Source organism: Leuciscus leuciscus (assembly GCF_965113295.1).
Source record: "Leuciscus leuciscus genome assembly, chromosome: 12".
Classification (NCBI taxonomy): domain Eukaryota; kingdom Metazoa; phylum Chordata; class Actinopteri; order Cypriniformes; family Leuciscidae; genus Leuciscus; species Leuciscus leuciscus.
Genome location: NC_138736.1, coordinates 27,837,169 through 27,856,505, shown reverse-complemented (window position 1 = coordinate 27,856,505; position 19,337 = coordinate 27,837,169). Strand labels below are relative to the sequence as shown.

The 19,337-nt window shown below is 38.6% G+C and overlaps 1 long non-coding RNA gene across 1 annotated transcript in view; it reads right to left on the bottom strand.

Moving 5' to 3' along the window:
* Positions 1-15,992: 15,992 nt before the first annotated feature.
* Positions 15,993-19,337, bottom strand: part of LOC309510808 — a 201,807-nt gene continuing 198,462 nt past the window's right edge. The window contains exon 7 of the long non-coding RNA XR_014210439.1: positions 15,993-16,543. This is a non-coding gene — a long non-coding RNA (uncharacterized lncRNA). The remainder of the gene's footprint in view (positions 16,544-19,337) is intronic.

The following is a 19,337-nucleotide window of genomic DNA, read 5'->3' as shown; positions in this document are numbered from 1 at the left end:
ACCGTTCTTGTCTGTCAGTCAAATAATGCAGGTCTATGGTCACTGTCTCAAAGAGCAAGCACAGAGTCCAAATTAAAACAATTCCACATCGTCCAAATTAAACAATTCCCCATCGTAAGTACACATTGATGGCCTAAGACACGAAACGAGCGGTTTGTGTGAGAAAACGAACAGTATTTATATCGTTGTTATCTCTTGAACACAGCCGCGTCCAAATGATCTGAGGGCGCGGGCGGGTATAGATATATACTATAGAATTCGCCTTGGCTACTGCAGTTCATTGGAACGAAACCGTAGCCAAGGAGACATCTAGTGTATATATATATGTGTGTGTGTGTGTGTGTGTGTGTGTGTGTGTGTGTGTGTGTGTATATATATATATATATATATATATATATATATAGAGAGAGAGAGAGAGAGAGAGAGAGAGAGAGTTATGTATAATTTAAAAAAAGAATTACACCGGCCACTTTATTAGGGACACCTTTTCAATATCTAATCACATGATAGCAGCTCAATGCATTTAGGCATGAAGACATGATCAACACGAGCTGCTGAAGTTCAAACAGATCCTCAGAATGAGGAAAAAGGTGATTTAAGTGGCTTTGAACATGGCATGGTTGTTGGTGCCAGGCAGGCAGGTCTGAGTATTTCAGAAACTGCTGATCTACTCGGATTTTCACGCACAACCATATCTAGGGTTTACAGAGAATGGTCCGAAAAAGAAAAAATATCCAGCGAGTGGCAGTTCTGTGGGTGAAAATTCCTTGTTGATGCCAGAGGTCAGAAGAGAATGATCAGACTGGATTGCGCTGATAGAAAGGCAACTGTAACTCAAATAACCACTTGTTACAACCGAGGTCTGCATAAGAGCATCTCTGAACGCACAACACGTCGAACCTTGAAGCAGATGAACTACAGCAGCAGAAGACCACACTAGAAGCCACTCTTTTCAGCTAAGAACAGGAAACTGAGGCTATAACTCGCATGGGGTCACCAAAATTGGACAAAAGAAGATTCGAAAAACATTGCCTGATCTGATGACTTTCGATTTCTGCTGCAACATTCAGATGGTCGGGTAAGATTTTGGCTTAAACAACATGAAAGCTTGTATCCATCCTGCCTTGTATCAGTGGTTCAGGGGGGATTTTTTCTTGGCACACTTTGAGCCCCATAGTTCCAACTGAGCATTGTTTAAATGCCAAAGTTTACCTGAGTATTATAGCTGACCATGTCCATCCCTTTATGACCACTGTGTACCCATCTTCTGATGGCTATTTCCAGCAGGATAACACACCATGTCACAGAGCTCAAATCATCTCAAACTGGTTTCTTGAACATGACAATGAGTTCACTATACTCAACCAGCCTCCATAGTCACCAGATCTCAATCTAATAGAGCACCTTTGGGATGTGATGGAACGGGAGATTCGCATCATGAATGTGCAGCTGACAAATCTACAGCAACTGCGTGATGCTATCATGTCAATATGGACCAAAATCTCGGAGGAATGATTCTAGCACCTTGTTGAATCTACTGTATGCCACGAATAATTAAGGCAGTTATGAAGGCAAAAGAGGGTCAAACCCGGTACTAGCAAGGTGTACCTAATAAAGTGGCCTGTGAGTACTGTATATACTGTATGTGTATAACTAAAAAAACAAAATGATACTTTATATTTAAATTGTATTTTATACAAATACACACATAAAAATATATACATTTCAGTTTTATATTAAAATACTGTACATATATATGAAATGTGTCCAGTAGTTTTTTTCCTGCATGATTTTGCTTGTTTTTCTTTGCATGTGACCAAGATATAATCGCATCCTATTTATGCAGCCTTCTCTTTAGTCTATAATAAGGTTTGTTATAGTTGTTATTATTGCATCTAACCATCGCTCTACTACACCACTTCTGATTGTGTGTATATATAGGGCCCTTCCTCTTACATCGGCCTGAAATAGTTATATAATGCAACAGGTGAGAACGTCTTCGATGTGTCGAGTTGGCAAGGGGGCTTTGAGTTAAGACGTTAAGATATGTCGAGTAGTTCACACTACACAGAGCACAGATTCAATTTAGCACTTCCTCCGCGCCACCAGAAACCACGCGCAAGGCGTTTCAAACCACAGACTCCCAAACAGCGGCCGACACTTCCTCTCCAGCCTGCAGTCTATCTTATCTATCTTCTCATCTGTATCATCCTCGTCTGACTGGAACAAAGACAAGCGGCATCGCTGAAGTGGCACTGACAGCTTTGCAGGGGAAGAGTGAGGCTGCTCTGTGGGGAGAACTGGGAAAGTGTGCAGCCTGTGGCAGAAGGGAGACGCCAGCGTATCTTTCATGCCGCCCTCAGCCTTTAGCTCCGGGCTCCCACTCAGAATCACACACGCTCATGTCACCCTAAGGCAGCAGTCTCAAACACTTAAACTCAAACCCAGAGGTGTTTATGGAACTCTACTGTTCAGCCCAGTGTCTCCCTCATTCAATCCCAGCGACTGGCAGTCTGACTGCTGGTTCGGTTGGTGAGGTCTAATTATGTGTAGACACACTGATATGTTATATGTAGCGCTCACACACACATAGCCACAAATAGACAAACACATAAGGTGCACATGTTCCTAGAGCTAGTGAGCTGTCGTGCTGCATGGTGCCTACATGGGCAGCTGCCTTCTAAGACAGAAACTAATTAGGAACACAATACATAAGCAGTGCCACATGAATAGCACTCCCCATAACTATTTTCAATGGAGTTCTCCATTAGCATTAGAGTTGCTGGTTTCTCGAGTTTTTCCCGAAATTTAAATATAAAGTATCATTTAGTTTTTTTGTTTTTCACAACTGGGAATGTATATACTCACAGGCCACTTTATTAGGTACACCTGGCTAGTACTGGGTTTCTTCATGGCATAGATTCAACAAGATTTTTCTGAGAGATTTTGGTCCATATTGACTGGATAGCATCACGCAGTTGCTGCAGATTTGTCAGCTTCACATACATTGTCAGCTTCACATACAGTCAAACTAAAAATTATTCAGACATCATTTTTGATATTTTTTTTTACTAGTGTTTCCGAGTTGATTTCAAAATTATGATGCTCACATATAAAGCATTGTATTGGCCTAGCACCACAGTATTTAACAGAACTGTTACATCTTTATACTCCAAATCATAGATTATACTCCTCACAATCGAACTTGCTGGTTGTTCCTCAAACACGCTTAAAGGGATAGTTCACTTTGAAATTAAATTTTGGTATGTTTTAGCTTACCTCAAGGGCATCCAAGATGTAGGTGTCTTTTTTCCCGCAGTGGTTTCAATTTTGATATTTTTAGGTCAAACCGTTCTTGTCTGTCAGTCAAATAATGCAGGTCGATGGTCACTGTCTCAAAGAGCATGCACAGAGTCCAAATTAAAACAATTCCCCATCGTCCAAATTAAACAATTCCCCATCGTAAGTACACATTGATGGCCCAAGACACGAAACGAGCGGTTTGTGTGAGAAAACGAACAGTATTTATATAGTTTTTACCTCTTGAACACAGCTGCGTCCAAATGATCTGAGAGCGCGGGCGGGTATAGATATATACACTAGATGTCGCATTGGCTACGGTTTCGCAGGAGCCAATGCGACGTCTAGTATATATATCTATACCCGCCCGCGCTCTCAGATCATTTGGACGCAGCTCCCTTAACGCAGCTGGCGTCTCCCTTAATTTGGACGATGGGGAATTGTTTTAAGTTGGACTCTGTGCATGCTCTTTGAGACAGTGACCATAGACCTGCATTATATGACTGACAGACAAGAACGGTTTGACCTAAAAATATCAAAATTGAAACTACTGCGGAAAAAAAGACACCTACATCTTGGATGCCCTTGAGGTAAGCTAAAACATACCAAAATTTAATTTCAAAGTGAACTATCCCTTTAAGATATGTGTGATAGGGCTTTCTCTTTCTATGCTCCTATCCTTTGGAATTCTCTGCCTCTTGAACTTAGGAAAATTCAGACTTAAGACATTTTTAAAGTTCAACTTAAGACATATTTTTTTAAACTTGCATTTGTTTGTTGTTTATTTATTTAATTATTTTTTTACTTTTATTAACTGTATTTTTATATTATATAAGCTTGAGAAATGTATTATTATTAGTATTATTAGCATTTTGTTAGCACAAACATTAGAGCATAGCGTTAGCAACACATGGGTTCGATCCCAAGGGAATGCCTGAAGTGATATAGTGTATATTTTAAATGCAATTGTCACTTTAGAGGTAATTTACACAACACTTTTATGCGTTTTGGCCGTTTATTTAGCCAACACGACAACGCTGTTTTGGGGGCCTGAAAACGCAAACTTTTGAAAATGGGATTCAAAGTGCAAGTTTTTGAAAACTATACTGTTATCGTCTCTGTGTGAAGTACAAAAAAGCGAATTAGGCGTGTAGTGTTTCTTTATCGCCAATGCCAACTACTGGACTGGCATGCATAATAAAGCATTTTTAGTCCATTTTCATAGCCCAATGTTGTAACACTGTTGTGGTCGTTGAAGGCACAAGACTAAGATGAGGGTAACTAAACTTTGCCGTCTGTACGGGAAAAGCGCAAAGGAAAAACATTTCTATTTTTAGTGCATTGTTGTTGTGTAAATGTACCCTAAATGTCAATTAGAATGTTGCTAAGCTAACAGTAACATACTTAAGCAAAAACACACACAAATATCGGGTAAAATAACCCCTTTTTAATTATTTATATAACTGTATTTGTAAATAAAAAACAATTGTTAAGTGTTAACTAAAACTATTAAAAGTTCTCTGTAACTGAAACAAAGATTTAATGAAATAAAATATAAATATTACATGAAAAACAAATACAAATCAGAATTTTTGAGTTTAAGTTGAAGTACTAAAATAAGTACAAACTTGCAAAAAGTAAAAACTTAATAAAAGTAAAATTAAAGTCAAATAGAAATATATAAAAAACTAATAGAAATGACAGAAGTATATAATAAAATTACTAAAATTAAAATTAAAACTGAAAATATAAAAACAAAAGCTATTTCAAATATGAATAATACTATAATAGTATATAAATGATGCTAAAGAAACACTGAGAAAATTATAATTTTCTTTTGCTTTGACTTTATTTTTTTCCGAAATGCATTCTGGGATTGTCTTCTCTTTGAAAGATACATAGAATTTGTCCAAAATGTGTTATCTTAAGCAGCTCACCAGATATTGGACCACATGCACAAATCTTGAAATACACACAGAAACGCACATGAATAATATTTACAGAAACAAGAGCGCACACACACACACTCCCACTCACAGACAGACACCGCAGAAGAGTGGATTTCACAGCCATGGCAGCAGATGCTGCCGCACATGTGTCAATGTGCAGAAATGTCAGATATTAAAATCTTGTGACTCTCGGGGGGATCGGAGGGTATAATTTTGTCACCATTTCATTATGATGGTGAGATTGTAATTGTTGTGGTTTACCTGACACGAGTTTGGTGGCATATGTGTGTATTTGTGTGTTCTCATGTTCACACAATCGCGGTTTTGAAGGGGGGGAGGAGAGGCCTGCGGAGGAGGAGAGTGTGTGTGTGTGGGGGGGGGGACGCTGGGAACAGGGTTCAGACGGATCACCGCGCCCGTGCCGGGGTTTGAGTCGGCAGCGGGCAGATGGACCGCTGACACTGGCACAAGGAGAAAGTATAAAGTCGAGTAGACAGGAGGAAAAAAAACGAGGGAGTCAAAAAATACATCATCATCATCCTCGCTGACACTCTGTTGGTCTTGACCTTAACAGGCTGGAGTGTTGTCAGACGCAGGCAGCAAGGCCTGATGGGAGAGTCAGGCATGTCTGTGGGCGCAGGGCTTCATTCGGCTGTAGGGGCTGCGCTGCATCTAAACTGCTCGGCGCTAAACACGTCTCTGCTCATGCACAAATAACAATCCAACCACAGCTGAGCCATCTTATTAAATATTTTAGAGGAGTGTGATCACACTGTCTCCACATTTACTGAGTTTTCATTGAATATTTGACAATTTCTGAAGCTTTTAACCTGAAGCATCCCGGTTTTATGAGGTAAAATATTTTTCCTCCACACAGTAAAATTGCTTTGCCGACCAACCTGAAATTGTGCTATTGTTTTTGAAAACTTAGATTGCGCTTTGCCAAAGAGCACATTTTCAACCAGTTTGTACACTGTACAACACGGACATAGATTAAACAACATGTAGACAGTCTCTGATGCTGTGATCTCATATGGCATACACAGGATTTCCCAATCTTGCATCTTATTGAGTCACCCAACAACAAGTGTTGTGTGTACTCGTTCCTCAGATGACACCAGGACGCTCAAATCCCACAAGAGACGGGTCGAGCTCTGATCTACACCAAACCTCATCTGATCACAATACAGACCTTCCATTCCTTTGCTGGACATCATAATTTCACACATACACACCCCACGTTGTATATCACACATTGTCTGCAAACATTACTTTGAGCCCTCCCATATTATATCTGGGCCATATTTTACACTTTCCTCATTTGGAAGATCATTTAACGATTGTGCTTTTCATTTCTGTGCCCTACTCTGCATCTTGAGGAAGTCCCCTATGAGGAGAGAAACCATTAAAGGTGTATTATAAAAATATTATTGACCTTTGAGAAGCGACACTAGACCAGACTCGGACTGTGTTTTAAGACTCGATGCCTGCTCCTTAGATTATCAACATATGCCAGTCTTAATAAATGTTCTGTCACTTTATTAAAAAATTTAAGTACAACAGTATAATTTTTACGATCCCATAAAGGTGAAGGTAGCACATAGTAATTTTTTCATGCACGGTGAACTTTTGAAGCACTCTGCAATAGGTTACGTAATTAATTTCTGCTTAGAGTGAACTACTGACCATATATTTTAGCTTTTTACTTGCACTCTTTGTAGTACAACCTTTTATCAGATCTTTCTTTAGTCATAGAGCTTTTTTTAACAAAAAAAAGTTCAAAAATTTCATCTAACAGTTGGGGGGGACAATAAACATAATTTCTCAAGAGCAATTTTTGAAGGGGACACAAATAAACAGACAAAATTGTACTTGTATGGATATGTGTACAGTGGCAAACAACACAAAGTGATAGTTACCATACGGCCATGTTATAATTATTAAATTATCTTGCGTCCACCACATAGTATTTTAGGTTTCGTCTGGGACAGAGGACGTCTCTTACATAGATATTCAACTGCAGCAAGCCCACTGATCTGCCACTTAACATCATATTGAGCAAAACCCAACACAACGGTAGATCTACTACTAGCCTTATTATCCAACAAGCTAGCTAAAGTTATAATCACCAACATAACGGACTCATGAAAAAAATACATCGGTTAATCTTGTTTATTTTATAATTTTTTTGTCATGACAAAAAAATGATTTAATGTCATTAATTTATTAATGACTTGGTATCATCTGTATTAAAGAGAAAAGAATCACTTCATCCAATGTTTAAAGTGAATAAAATAGCTTTGACAGCCTATTTACTGGAGTTCCACAACTACTGAAGAACTTTGTTCTCTCCCACCGCACTTGTGTGTATAGGTGAGGTAAGGGTTACCAGGTTCACAACAAAACCCAATTGCTACTCAAAACAAGCCCAATCGCGTTTCGGGGGTAAAATCCAAAATCGCATTCCAGGGGGTTAATAAATATTGCGTTATTGGTGTCGCTTCCACCCGCAGACTTAAACAACGGTGTAAAAGTAGCCCAATTCCACGGGAAAATAGCACACTTTGCAACTCGGGAAAGCAGGTAGTGGACCAAAGCACTGTAAGGCAGAAGAGGAGAGACTCAATCTTTCTAAACTTAAACGCTTTTTTTTGGGCCCCGTTTGCATTTGTATTGTTTTACTACTTACAAAATTATTTGAAATATATATCATATTATTTACAATACCCAGCATTGTTTTTAATTATATTTTTAGGGGGGACAACCCTCAGATGGGTTCCTCAGGGTGAATTCTCAGGTGTGGTGGCAGCAATGTTGGTCGAAGACTCTGGTTCGGGCGTGGCAGCGGCCATCTTGGCCTAAGGCTCTGGCGTGGCAGCAGCCTCGACGGAATAAGACTTTGGAAGGGCGGCGGCCTCGATGGGACGAGGGCACACGGGCCAGAGCCGATGTGTGCGCTGCTCACACACACAAAACAGCCGTGGCGACCATTAGGAGCGCTGCAGGCTCGGCTGGCATGACGTGAAGAGACTCAGACTTGGCAGGCATGAGACTCAGGAATGGCGGCCATCTTGTGAAGTGGCTCTGAATTTGGTGGAGGGGCGTTGGGTAGGCTCTGCGAGGCCGATGGTGAATGCAGAGTTGGTGTTTACCAGCACCCACTCCACACATGCGGTGAAATCTCCCCGAGGACCGCTCCCTGGGAGGCGTGCCCCAGGACTGCTCACTGAGGCTGGAGATGTAAAACACACACAGCGAGCAGTCGGGATAGTGTTTAAGGCATGCCAACTCCAAGAAATCCCTGGTATGAGACTCCAGGGAGCGGTCCTTCTGCTCCAGACATAGCAAAACAACGGCGGGAATGTCCAAGGTGATGGTGGAAAACAAACAAAAGAAAACACCGCAAAAAATAAACTGTTAGGGGTCTTGTATTCTGTCATGGGTGAGGTGGTTAAGATTTAGCGCACAATGAAGGAGATACAATAAGAGACTTTAATTCAATAGGATACCAGAACAACCAACAACCAACAACCACAAATCATTGATAACCATATATATATATATATACACAGAGAACAGATCAGGGAAACGAGACACAGCTGGGGCAAATGAACTCAATGACAGTAACCATAGTAACTAACAAGATACAGCTGAACCAAATGAACTAATGAAGGAGGAGTGGCTAGAAACTGAACAATGAACACAGAGGAAGTCCAAACACAAACAGAAACGTGACACAGCCTTGGTGAGCATAAGAAATATCTATAAAAAAAAAAAAAAATCTTACCGACCCCAAACTTCTGAACAGTAGTGTAACCATTACTTTTCTGTTATCAGAGCAGTTATTATCTGTCACACACACACAAAAAAATATAATTTAAAGGGATAATCCATTGAAAAATGAAAATCCTGTTGTTATTTACTCACCCCATGTCATTCCAAATATTATTCCAAATAGGCCTCCACTGGTGTTTGGTTTCCAACATTCTTCAATTAAAAGTAGTAATATACCTGCAAGACAATGTAAAAAAAAAAAAATATATGCTATATATAAAGATATATGCATTTTGTCACGCAACACCAATTCTTGGAACAAGTAGCTTGTTACTAGAAAAGCTTCACTGGAAACAGCCAAACTAATGTCACACTACTAAAAAAAAAAGTCTAGTTAGTAGAATGGCAATTTCTAACTATCCGATTGTTAAGTCTGACGTCACGCGTGACGTTTAGCCTTTTCCGGGTCCAAGCGCTCCTCTCGTCCAGAAATAACAATGGTGGAACCTGTAAATTTATTTACGATCACGTCCTTCTTAGTGAGGCACCCTTGGCGGTCAAAAAGGGTTTAAATTCCTTTAACACCAACAGAGTGGTTAGTGAAGCTCATCACTCAGGTGGCATAATTAAGGGTAGAGTCCAGGCATCAATGAAAAAGAAGATTTACGAGGTTGAAGTGAGTTAGCTCGGGACACAGGACACAGCACTGCGGCATTGTAAAAACACTCAATAATAACCAAAACACTAGCGAAAGCGGTAGAGAGGGCCTGGACTTTGGACCCGGAAAGAGTATTATCGGAGAGTGGTTACGTCACGACTTAACAACCGAATAGGTTACTCCCAACACTGGTCCTGGAGCACACATTTTCAAACAATCGCAGGCTAAACCTAATCAACACTTACCTCAAAAAAATTATACCTGATCCCAAATGTGTACTTATACGCGTGGGATGCCTTTTACCAGTGAAAAATTCCTTGTATGTTAAGCATACTTTCATCAAAATTCCAGCCAGTTGATAATACCTAGAATATCAAAATCGACTGCTGGCGGTAGATCCTTTTCCTATTTAGCACCAAAACTTTGGAACAGTCTTCCTAACATTGTCCGGGATGTAGACACACTCTGTCAGTTCAAATCTAGACTAAAAACACATCTCTTTGACCTAGCATACACATAACACATTATAGACTTCTATAATTCAATGTTAGACTGCATAGATTAGGTCAGCTGAAACCGGGAACAATTCCCATAAATCCTGATGTACTTGTTACATCATAAGAAGGATCGCGTCTACGCTAATATTAGTCTCTCTGTTTTTCCCGAGGTTTACCGCAGTCCGTCAGGTCCAGGCCGTATCCAGATCTGATGAAGGACCTGTGCCCGGACACGACGACAACGCAGTCCTGAAGTGTCAACTAGTCTCTCCCCTGTGAAGGCCTCCTTCCCTTCACCTATGTACAGATAAAACGTTGTCAGGATAATTTCGATTCACGTGGCTACGCGGAAGCAATAAATAATTCTTTATTATACATTTTTAAGGCCAGACAAGTAGTTTGTTTTGAGTTGGTTTGTAAAGAAGGACTACACACCTGCGCATAGACTAAACATGTGATGGGCATTTTGAGGTTTTTTAAATGTCAAAGCTTGCACCTTGGAATCTATTTCAGGGTTTGCGTTCTCGAGCCACCAGGCACTGTTTTGTGTGTATTTGTGCATGTTTTGTGCGTGTTACGTGTTTTCTGTTAGAACGGTGTCGTGTTAGCGGCCCCTAAGTTAATAACTAATGATCTTTGCAACGGAAGTGAATCAATCAATCAAAACTAACTTTAGCTGGACAATAACTTTATTCTAGAGCAGCTGTAAAGCCAAAACAATCTCTGTTACTGTAATTTCCTATTATCACTGTAAAGCTGCTTTGAAACAATCTATATTGTTAAAAGTGCTATATAAATGAAGGTGACTTGACTTACTTGGCCAATAAAAGCTGATAGATTGATTGATTGATGTTGAATTGCACAGAGGCTATTTTGTTTTCCCTCTATGCCAACAATTTATTTGATTTGCAAATATCATATGTGTGAACTGATTGCTACAACCTTTATATATTATAATGTCTGACCACAGCATTTAAAGCTGCTTATGATGGCATTAAGACATTGAATCAAATAACTTTAGGTCTTAAAGCATGCTCTCAAAGCTTGTAATCTCATTAAAAGACTCATAAACAACGGCTGTATCTGAAAAATTAGGCAGCTTACTTATTGCCTCACTCCCTTATCAGGCAATGACTTTGTAGGCAGCGTTTGCGCACAAAGGTACCTCACGAAACTGATTTCGGACAGACTTCTGAAGCTGCATAATGGTTTAATGATCTACAGCAAAATAGAGCGAGCTTTGGTGTAAACTAAGCAAATATTTAATTACTACAATAGTAATTCATCGCTAGAAATGACATCAGAAGTGGAAAACGTTGGTCAAAAACATACATTTACACACAAACTGACCAACTGACTTTCAGATGTCATCTTTATTTTTTAGCTCAACTGTCACATGTAGTGACAGTTACACTGTAGTGAAGAATACATCTACGCTGCCTTCAGAGATCGATCAGATGAGGGTATTTCAGGAGACAGGAAGTGAAGCATTAGATTCGGACATGCCTTGATGCCTTCCAACCTTGGAATGCATCCTCCGAAGGCAGCATTTTTAAGCTTTCGGATGCAGCCAATGATTGGTGCAAGAACCAGTACAAATATGCATTTAGTTGAACTTTTCACAAATTGTGAAATTCTTTATGTTTCATGATTTCAAATGATTAGACATGTTTTGTTGTGTGTTTTTTTTATTTTTATATTACATTACATTTCATTTAACCATTAAAACAAAATCCAGAAAGAAAAAAGAAACAGATTTCAAAGGGCCCTACAGTCTTTTGGCTATCGGAGGAGTGTTCCTGTACATACTGTAAATCAATTTGGACAACTAGCATCTGCTAAATGACAAATAACCATATCCATTGGCTTCCTCAGTCCCTGCCCAGCTTTATATAGTTCTGTAACAATGTTTCAGATCCTCCCTATTCTGTCATCCCTTCTCCCCGCACACAATATGCTAAACACGGCCTTAAACAAACACATTTACCGTTCATGCTCCCCCATGTAGTTCAGTTGAGCATCTGTATCTAATCATTTGTCCACATGGAGCCTAAACGAGAGAGAAACAGCGGGGCGATCAAAGGCAGTGCACCGCACGATAGTGTGAGATCAGGTCGATTTTTTTTTTTACCAATAGGAAACGGGGAGTCCAGGGCGCGGTTGCTTTTATGGCCCGCCTTTATAGTGCAAAAAAGACAGTGAATAAGAGAGAGAGAGAGAGGAGTAAGTGTGGTATGAGTTAGATCCTGTTCTCCATGGCAACGTGTGGAGAGAGATAGTAAGTGGACGCAAGAGAGGGTGTAATGAGAGGTCATCCACAGGCCAGAGACAGGCCACGGGGACAAGAGGATGAGGATTCCCCCTCCCCAACACGCTCCCAGTCCTCCCTACGTATTTCACACACTTTTTCTCCATCTCTTTGATCCCACTTCTAACAGTTGGTGGGTATATCTAGCTCTGACATTTCTGCTTCTGTGTTGAACCTTAGTAAAATCTCTCTTTTTTACTCTTTAAAAAATGACAAGGGAGTTACGGACTCCTAAAGCGAAACATTAAGGAGTCAAGTGGATTTGTTAGTTGACAAAATCGCTAGATAAAGAAAGTTGTTTAGAAGCGATTCAGTTCATTGGGTGCATAGTTTCTTCTTCTTTTAACAATTTAGTACATAAACTACATGATTTGAGTTACTGTACACTACCATTTAAAAGTTTGGGGTCAGTTCTTATAATAATAAGGGATTTATTCATGTGATCATTACTCTAGTCTTCAGTCACATGATCCTTCAGAAATCATTTTAATATGCAGAATTGGTGCTTAAGAAACATCTTTTATTATTATCAATGTTGAAAACTGCTGCTTTTGATATTTTTGTGGAAACCATTATTTTTTTTCAGTATTCTTTGATGAAAATAAAATACAAATAACAGCATTTATTTGAAATACGAATCTTTTTTTAAATTACAATTGCCTTTACTGTCACTTTTAATTGACTGAAGGAGTCCTTGGTGAATAAAAGCATTAATTGTATTCACCAAAAACATCTTATAAACTAGGAGGTTTTTCTACATGTATTATGTATAGGCTATATTTGTTGCAGTCACTCTTTTTTGTAAAAATATTTCTGCCAATAAAGAATAAATGAAAAATAAAAACCAGTAAAATGTTGTGAAGATTATGGTTCCAATGTTACCAAACAAGGTTTCTGTTACAGTAAACTCAACCTTACAAATTGACATAATAAACATAATATTAATAAATAATTAATAATATTATTACATAAAATTGTGTTTTTAGAATATCATAATTTTTTATTACACACTGTCATATGACGAACCAGTCACAAAACTAAAGTAGTCTATACATTATGCAGAAACAGTTCCCACTTCTCCCACATAACTGAAAACTGATCTGCGGGGTTCAGTAAGGGAGTCGGCTTTGAATCAAGGAAAGGTTTTGAATGATTCACTGACTGGGTTTGGAGAATCGTTTTGACTGACTCTGAAGGTATGATGCCATAAAGAATCGCATGCGCAGGGTAAGATTTGTGAAAGCGTACATAAGATTGCAAGCGTAAATAAAATTTGCGTGTGCAAGAGAAGATTTGTAAAGTTGTAAATCGCCTTTCAAGTGTAAGAAAAAAATATTTGCTGCATTTAACTGTTATTCGTAAGTGTAATGCATGTATTGTGAAACTGCAGCTTCATGCTTACGCAAAATAAATAGGAATGTATTCTTCCATTTTTCAAAAATAAACTGTTGCAAATGTCTAAATGACTTGTGTACACGAGTATAATTTACACAACAAGTCATTTAGACATTTGCAACAGTTTATTTTTTTACACAAAGGTCGATTTTACAAGATCAATCTGTTTAGCAGTTTCTGACTCTGTTGTTTTCGGTTGCAAATTGCTGTTCACATCGCAGTGCTTTTGGCCGTATTTGTGCGGAAAAAAATGTGCCAAAAGTGTAAGCGTGGAAAAATGGAAGTCAGAAAGAATGCAGATCCTATTTATTTTGCGTAATCATGAAGCTGCAGTTTCACAATGCACGCAATACTCCTACGAATAACAGTAAAATGCTGCAAATATTTTTTTCTTACACTTGAAAGGAGATTTACACCTTTACAAATCTTCTCTTGCACACGCAAATATTATTTACGCGTGCAATCTTATGTACACTTTCACAAATCTTACCCTGCGCATGCGATTCTTTATGGCATCATATTACCTTTATAGACTCCTTCAAATTAACCAGCATCATTTGTCCGTGAATCAGACATCATGACTCATGCTGAGTTTGTTGTTCGGTGTGCAAGAAACAATGTCTCACACTCTAACGAGATGATATCTGATGAAACTGTTTATATAGGCGTGCAAAGTTGTCTCAACTAACTAGACTTTATATTATTGCCACACATTTTTTGTAGTATTTGTCACAGCCCTGGATTGTACAGCAAAATGCAACTTCTCTTTCGATCTCTCTTGCTAACAGTTCATCGCAGCTGAAAATAGAGTCAATCTGTCACAAGCTAAAAGAGAGCCCCACATTGGCATCATTGGAGGACTTCAAAGGCAGGCCACTCAGGTAAGAACCCCAGAAAGAGTCTACATTAATCTAGGATGCTTCTCCTAGCTGAGCATCTTGAAAGAGATTACATTAACTCCAGGTTCAGGTTCCCTTCAGTTTGCATAAAGTTTTGTTACTGTTACTTTAAATAAACAATTATTTGGTGATAACTATCATAATAATTACTGAAATAATTCTTATTTAGTCAAAATAATAATGAGACGAAGAATGTCGAATAAAGGCTCTCTGGAATTCTTTATTCAGATTGGTCAACCAGACTCTTCTGAGGTCAAGTAACCAATTTGCATGTCTCTCATTTTACTCTGTTCTCTATGGAAGCTTGTTTCAGCCACAGAATAAAAAATAACAAAGGTAATTGCGACTTTTTATCCCACAATTCTGACTTTTTATCTCAGAATTGTGTGATATAAAGTCGAAATTGCAAGTTGTAATGTCAAGAATTGCGAGATATAAAGTCGCAATTGCGAGTTATAAAGTTAGAAATGCGTGATATAAAGTCGCAATTGTGTTATAAAGTGAGAATTGCGTAATATAAAGTTGCAAAAGTCATGCAATTCTGACTTTATATCTCCCAATTGCGTGTTATAAAGTCAAACTTTAGAACATGCAATTGGGAGATATAAAGTTAGAATTGCATAATATAAACTCGTAATTGCGTGTTATAAAGTGTTATTGCTTCCATAGTTCTCTCTTTATTGTGATGTAAGGCAATTATTTAAACTCAAATCAATAATTCATGTACATTATAATGGCAAGTTGCCATTTTTGAAGCAGATGTAAAATCTCTATCTGGATACATTTTAGAATGAAAATAAAACTAGCTTGTAGGCTAGCTGTGGCTCAGCGGTCAGTGCACTACCATTGAGCTGTGATTCTCATGTGGGCGATGCAGGTTCAAATTCTGCCCATCATTCCCTTTCTCACCATAATTTTCTGCCCTCTCTATACTGCTTATATAAATATGGCCCCTCCAAAAATAATGGAGACAACAAGAAAGTGCTTATATTAGAGAGTACTGTAATGACAAATTGTGCTGTAGAAGATGAAGATAAAGTAAACTGAAGACAGAGAGAGAGTGAGAGGAGAGGGAGGATGAGAAACACAGAAGTGATATTTTGGCATATAATTGTTATTCATGAAAATATTTTAACATGTCGTAAGTACTTGCTAAATCTGGTTCCTCAGGTTCCACTGACAGATAGCTTTATCAGTTTCACTGGTGTCACCCCAATGTGTGATCTCTGCTGAGGCTCAGAGCCGAACTGAATAACTGCTAACAGGATCTCTCAGCCTTTAAAATGGTAGGAGGCAGATCTTGTTGGACAAACAGCGCTGAGAGAACAAATGTCGGCAGTATCTAAAAGAAGAAGCTAATGAACACTAGGGGATTTAACAAACATGTTAACGAATGAGGAGAGGGAGACGGAAGGTGTAATCAGTAAAAAGGGACTCGCATTCTCTTTTGTGTGTAAAAATGCGAAACCGTTTTAATCTGCTTCCTGTGATAATTGGTTTCTGATGCGCCATTTATCTTTATCTCCTCTTCTCCCTCTTTTTTTTCCTTCTCTCTGTCTTGCTGACATGGTTAAGTCTCCATCCCCTAGGTATTTTAATTAGTGTAACGAGATCCAATTTGACAAATCTCAAGATGTGATGAAAACAAAAAGTGTTTAGTCTTGATAGCTTGTTACATACCTGACAATTTCCTTTGTCGTCGAGTGGTGGGGTTCTAAAAGTGACACTTTCAGTTGTGTTCGTATGTTCAGTGCTTGTGTTTCCTAGAAATAAATGAGAGCTGCAGTTTTGTATTCAATCATAGCAATATTTGATATGCACCCAAATGTATCAATCTGTGTCCCATTTTAAGTATGCAAATCACAGAGATTTATTCAAATTTAGGATTAAAATCTCAACATTAAAAACAAACAAACAAATATTTGCAGGCCTGCATTAAGTTGAACCAATGAGCTCTAAAAATAAACACAAACGAAGTTCCTGCTATCATGATGACACGTTCTGTCATACTGCCGAACTTTTATGAATTTTGAAGCCTACATGCAGCTGCCAGAAGTAAAAAGCTAAAGGCAGGCTATAAACGAACTACACCATGGTCCCACGACTTCAACATCTCTACTACTATGCGTCTGACTCTAACTCTTTCAGTTTTTATTAAAAAAATATTTACTTGAGTTAGAATAGTTTATTAGAGCACAATTATAAGCATAATGAGGCTGTAAAAGTGGACTGAGTTGATCTGTTCAGCGTGAAAACGTTAAATGTCCCCGACAGCCTCTGTAGTCCCATTTAGCCACTTGTTAGCAACCACCTGTTTCAAGACATGTAACGGCTTCAAAACATCACAAATGGGGAAATACTGATGTATTTTATGTCGTAGAATACAGCGTGAAAGTATCTTTGGGAGGCGATGCTTGAAACTGGCGGTGGTGGAAGTTTAGACGTTCCAGGCTTATAATTACAATAAAAATAATAATGAACAAACAAGCGAAGATGACACAAGTATATTCAAGCAAAAGACAGCATATCTTAGTTCGGTGAAGCACAGCAAAACCAACGTTAGTTGGCGTATCGAAAAGAAATAAAGCAACCTCGGCATCCGTTTTAAGGCCTTCCCGCACCTTAGGGTCTCTATTCCAACGCTGGAAAGCAATTCCGATATTAACGCGGGTCCTACGACTTGCCTCGTAACCCTTCTTTTTAAAGTTGTATTCCCCTAGCCTTTTACTTTTTTGTATTTTCTCTGCCATCTATCTCTTTCTATATTCGTTCGGCTAATGTCTGTCTTGACTGAGCTCTCTGTGTACACGCCCCTTACTGCTGATTGGCTACAAGTGTGTTTTGGTGCTCGGTCCAATCCACTTTTCAACAGCGTTTTTCAAAAATAATTTACTGCACCTTCAATCTGTCAATTATATAAAAAAATGATTTATTTATTTTTAATTAAATTATAATTAAATTGATAATGTATTCCTACATTTCAGGGGGCACACATAGTCCTCTATAGCAGTGGATCTCAACCTATTTGACTTCAAGCCCCCTCATTGTCCGCAACTATCTTTGAAACAGATAAAATATTTCAAACTGTTTTTTTTTTTCCTTTGGAATAACATGCACTGTGACAATAAATACAATAAAAAATGTGTATTAGAAAAGTAAATAGGGTACATTTTAATTCACTTTAATTTAATTTTAACACTCAATTTTAGACGCATGCTCAAATAAAGACTTCGGGAATATGAGAGCCAGGGAAAGTGGAGACGTCTCTCAGCCTGCAGTGTCTCTTTTTGACGTGTCGCCAACAAACCGTCCCTGACAGCCTCCAGCCCCACTGGCCATTGTTCCCCCTGATTAATTGAGATGCGCAAACATTGACAGAACTCATTTACTGTTTTGGAGAGGTGTGTTCCCGTTCGCATTACACAAATTGTTACAACAATACAAACACACTTGCGAATGCACACTCACACACGCAGAAACACAGGCCGCACCATTCATGCTTGATGCACTGATTGCTTTTTAAACAGAGAACCTGTTTGAGGCATTTATGTGGATGCTGAAACACGATTTGAGATTGATTAGATTTAAAGAGTGTCAGGCTTTGAAAAGAGCTTCCGCTGCTTTTTAGACTGACAAGTTGTGCTTCGTGCTTGGCGCCCTGAAGAACGACAGGGCAGCTAAAGCAGAATTTAGATTATTACCACCTCAAACCTCAGAAAAAAAATGGATTCTTAAAGGATTATTTCATATACAAAAATGAAAATTCTGTCATAATTTTCTCATCCACATGTTGTTTCAAACCCATATAACTTTTTTCCTCAGTGGAACACAATAGAAAGAATCTTGAGCAACTTACTGGTTCTATTACAATGTGGGCTAGACTGGAGATTTCAAGTTTCAAAAAGGACACAAGAATACCATAAAAATAACGTAAAGTAGTCCACTGCATTTTATATATATATTCCAAATCATCTGAAGCCATATGACACTTTTGTGCAATAAAAAAACCAAACAAATTAAAACCGGTTAGTCACTAATATAGTCTTTCACTCCAGTGAGCTGTAAACTGCCGTGTCTAGATCATTGAGTCATTGAGCTGAACTCAAGAACCAGATCAGAGAAATTTGTGAAAGAATTACATAATGAATCAGCTGATTCTTCGAAAAGATCCAACTAATTAATTGGACATTGCCACTTTTTTCATGAACTCCTATGAATTTGCCATGGGAAACAAGGGTGGCTATTGACATTTTTAGTGGATAATGATTGAAAGGTCTGTCTTTTCATTGCACAAAGTTATCATATGGCTTCAGAAGATTTGAAGTATGGCTCACTGTTCATGTTAATCTCTTATGATCTTTTCATTGTTCTCATTCACTTTCATAACATGGAAAAACATGCTTTCCTGTAGCTCAGTGGTAAGAGCATTGCGTTAACAACGCAAGGTTGTGGGTTCGATCCCAGGGGATTGCACATACCTATGTATAAATGTATAGGATAACGCAATGTAAGTCGCTTTGGATAAAAGCGTCTGCCAAATGCGTAAATGTAAAAAAG